This window comes from Volvox carteri, assembly GCF_000143455.1.
Source record: "Volvox carteri f. nagariensis unplaced genomic scaffold VOLCAscaffold_28, whole genome shotgun sequence".
Classification (NCBI taxonomy): domain Eukaryota; kingdom Viridiplantae; phylum Chlorophyta; class Chlorophyceae; order Chlamydomonadales; family Volvocaceae; genus Volvox; species Volvox carteri.
Genome location: NW_003307571.1, coordinates 1,428,628 through 1,433,140, shown reverse-complemented (window position 1 = coordinate 1,433,140; position 4,513 = coordinate 1,428,628).

Below are 4,513 nucleotides of genomic sequence, written 5' to 3'. Positions count from 1 at the left end.
ACGAATTAGCATTTAGGTTCAAGCCTTTTGCCCTTTCCGTTTTGTTGTTGCCTTGTGTGCTCCGCATGCGCGGCACGTTTCGCAGGCGCTCTCCTGCACAGTAGATGCAACGGACCAGAGAACATCTCCGTACAAATATGCCGTCCAAAGCGTTTGGCTTTGCTGTGTTACACAATACAATGTTCTTCCTTGCTTCGATCTGAGTTGGGGTGCTGTGTCACCGCAGATGTACGGTGCTGGGTTTCCGCTGAGCATTTGCTACCAGCAGTAAGATTTTTGACGTATCGGATGTATGGTGATGATCGTGACCACGTCCCCCAATACGTTGTGTGGGAGGTGTCATGGGTGTAAGGAGCAGGACGAACGTGAGGGGCCCTCTGGCACGCGGCTGCACACGCACACGCACACGCACACGCACGTGCGAATACCGTTGGTCGGGTCACAGAGCAAAATTGCAGTGCCTTTGTAACAACAATATCTTGTTTTCATGCTCGCGACCCACAAAGTTCAGCTGCGGGCCTCGCAACTTCCCGCGGTCCGAACGCATCTCATAAAAAGACGTTGGCCGTTGCACCAAAATAATTTTAATATTACCCAGGATTATGTAGACCTCAAATCCAATGCAGTTTTGCTACATGCGGCATGCTCGGGTGCTTCATGTTTGACCACAGGCCGCGTCACAGAACTGCAAGAATACGGCCCGCCTGCAGGACCGAATGCACTGCAATATTATAGAATTATAAACCCTTCAAAATCATGCAAACAGATTTTCAAAATACTACGCCATCATGGAAATCGCCTCCTCCTAGTAGTAGGCAAATAGGGCCGGTCATCCGTGAACAGCAACAGTTGCTTGAAGATTCTACCATCTCCATACTATGAAGGAGAGCTTCTTCATTTCTTCATTTTATCTGAACCTTAATGTACCTTAACCGAACCTTAACCTTCCTTCCAACACAATGTCCATGGACAACGGTAATGAGGTCGGCACCTACGAGTTTGACCGGAACGCCCTGGACAACATCGCCCGTCGGCGACAAGATCGCCCACGCAAGAAATACAGCCAGCATCGTCCAGTGGATGAGTTTGGAGTACATAAGTTTGCCAGGGCAAACAATCTAAGTCAATTTACCGCGTGCCAATTGGAGGATGCCTTGTCCAAGGAAAGGTGCTTGCGTAGCTAGTATTGCCTGGTTTTAGTTGTTGCATGTAAGCTTGTGAGTTGGTGGCCTGGTTCATGCTTATGGGCGACAATTGAAATGCCGTGACAATGACTTATTAGGGACAATGACACGGCATTTCACGCCCTCAAAGCGGGAACAAACGCTAAAACTAAATACATACATAGTTCTAAAGCTTCTACTAAAATTTTCCTGCAGCGTTAGAGGCCTTTAATTAATATTGGCGAACGATGCTTCCCGCGCTACCGGGATACTCCCTATGGCATAAACATGCCGGTTGCCGGCCGAGTGGGGCCCGTTAAGCCAACTGGCCGGTAACCAAAGCGGCCGGTTCAATCGCCGTAGAAGCTTTAGAACTATGTCTGTATCAAGTTGGAGCGTTGGTCCCAGACCGTAGGGCGTCGCATGTCGTGTCTTAGACGGGAGTTACGTGTTGTCGCGGGATGCATATTGCGGCCTTTACCCCTTAACGGCGCCAGAGCTGCAAGAGCAATAATCGCACAAGCAACAGAACGCAATCTCAACTCTAGCCAAACACGTTCCGGCCGAGCCTCGGCTTTCTCTTAAATGGCCGGCCTCGTTATTGCGCTTCCCGGATCTCGAAATTGCCATTCCGCGCTTTTGGCGAATACACCGGTGCCTACTCACAGAGGGGCGCACAGTACCCAGGGGAAAGCGGAAAAACAAGGAGAAAAACACCAAAGGGCAAAGACCTACCCGTGGGGACCAAGCGATCGAGAAAATGGGCAGGCGGGGAAATAAGGGGTTAAGGGGGTTACCCGGTTTTCTTTCCAGCCGTTTATGCCTTTAAAAGTTCTTCGTTCCGCAATATTCCGACACTGGACCACCTGTTAGACGACAATTGCCTAAAGTTAAGCCCCCCTTGGATTTAGGGAATCCGAGTTGTGCCCTAAAGATCCAAAGATGGAAAAAAGGTTTATTTAATAGATTAGATTAAGAATGGGTGCCATACTTAGCAAACCCTATGGTAAGAATGGTAAAACCCGCCAAAGAGCAGCTAAGTATGCTTTAGGCAAAGAATCAATAAGTTGGCCTAAGAATGTATAAGAACACCCAAAGAACGAAAAGAATACATAAGACTGCTGACCCTAAAGAATGGTAAAGAATCGTAGAGAATGGTAAAGAGTGGTTTTATTTCTTAAGAATGAGACTTAAGAATGGGTGCCATACTTAGCAAACCTATGGTAAGAATGGTTAAAACCGGCCAGAGAGCAGCTAAGTATGCTTTAGAGAAAGAATCACTAGGTACGTATAAGAACACCCCAAAGAATGGAAGAGAATACATAAGACTGCTGGGACCTGAAGAATGCTAAAGAATTTGAAAGAACGGTTTTAAGATAAACGGAGGTCATACGAACGTTCTTAGAACGTTCTTAGAACGATGTAAGAACGTTCTACTGATTATTCGATTTTATCAATTTGGCTGGGCTAAGAACGACTTAAGAACGTTCTTAACCCCCCTCCGCGTTCGTAGGGTACTGGATTATCGTGCCCGCCGCCTAGGAAGACGCCGTAAGGGGCTGGTGCACGAGTACCTCGTCAAATGGACCGGGTATTCCAATGAACATAATAGCTGGGAGCCAGAGAAAAACTTTACGCCCGACCTTCGCCCCGAACTTCAAGCAGTTAAGGCTCGTGCCACTAACGCTGCAAGGACGCTGCGTCCTGAGGGGGGATAGTTGTTGTGGCACACTTGCATATTAACCCTCGGATCTTTCCCCAATTCTCTGGCACTTTGCCGCTGGGCAATATCTTCGCTCTTACTTGGTTAACCATTGGGCACTTGCCTATCTTTAATTGGGCGCTGGCCCACCTTTAAGCGGGCACTTGCCTGTCTTCATCACGCGTGATACTGGATTATAGCGCTCTTGCTATAATCGTGACACTTGTCACTGGTAGACCCACTTGGGTTACGATTGCACCGATTGGTGATAATTCGCGTTGACGACTATATCTTCGGACCGTACAGACTTCTGTACGGGTCGTCCTAACGCAGAGGCATTTAGCCTCTTCTCATTCACTCATCGGTAGTTTTCACTACCACCTAAACAGTGGAGGTGGATACAACAGCTTGCATTCAAAGGTGCTAGCACCAAATCCATAGCTCCATGATTAAGAGATTTGTAGGGAGCACCATACACTCGTTGGATTAGAATACATGTATCCAGCAGACACACACACACACACACACACACACGCACACACACACATAAACACATAAACACATGTGTCTAGGTGCATGTACATGCACAAACATTTGGACATGCACATACCATGTGTATGTGTATGTCGCCGACCTATTGCAGCGGCTTGCAATTGTTTTCTCGAGGAGGTCTTGGACATCACAGACTGGGTACATCACACGCAGGCGCATTGAGCCCAGGGGAGCGGGAGATCCTCTAGAGGATCTCAAGATCCATGCTGAGCACCACCGTAATGGCTTCTGACCATCCATGGGCCCCCTTGGCTCCCAGAGGTGGTCCCCATCCTTGTGCTCACTTTTATGTATATGTTACATTCTGGACAACATTGAAGTCCAAGGGGGGGAGTTGTAAAAGTTTATCATTGTGATAGAGGATTGGTGGTTGTGATGTCGCAGGCTCAATTCCCACTCAGCACATTATGATGACACTTCAAATCCATGGGATGAACCTTGCTGTCATTGAATCCAAGCCAAAACAGAGTACAACTTGTACAGTACAAGACATGTGCCAGAGCATATCTGAAGTGGGCTCCAGGAAAGAAGGGATGGTAGACAACGCCAAAATCACATGCTCAAAGTCGGTTTCAGAACAGACAGGCAATACATATAGGGATTCAAAAACTCTACACATCTCTAGATAGGGGCTGCATACACATATATAACATAACACAATTCTGAAGATAATTAGCTGTCCTCGACACTTTCATCCCTTATTGCATGTTGGGCGATATTCATGGCCATTATTATTGTTACATTATGCCATAGGTTCATCCTTAGGGCAAAGGCTCTACTCGGTAGCCGTAGCGACTACGTAGTAGTCTAGCGGAGGCCTTAGGCCGATTCGCTGTCCCTCCGTAGCCGTAGCGACTACGTAGTAGTCTAGCGGAGGCCTTAGGCCGATTCGCTGTCCCTCCGTCCGTCCCTCCGTCCGTCTCTCTATCTGTCCACCACGTCGCCGGTTCAATCCCCAGTGCGCGCGCGTCTTTTTTTTGCGCGCTTTTTTTCTTTTTTTTTCTTCGTATGCTTCATATGCTTCATATGCTTCATATGCTTCGTATGCTTCGTGTGCTTCATATGCTTCATATGCACATATGCGTCTTATGCGATA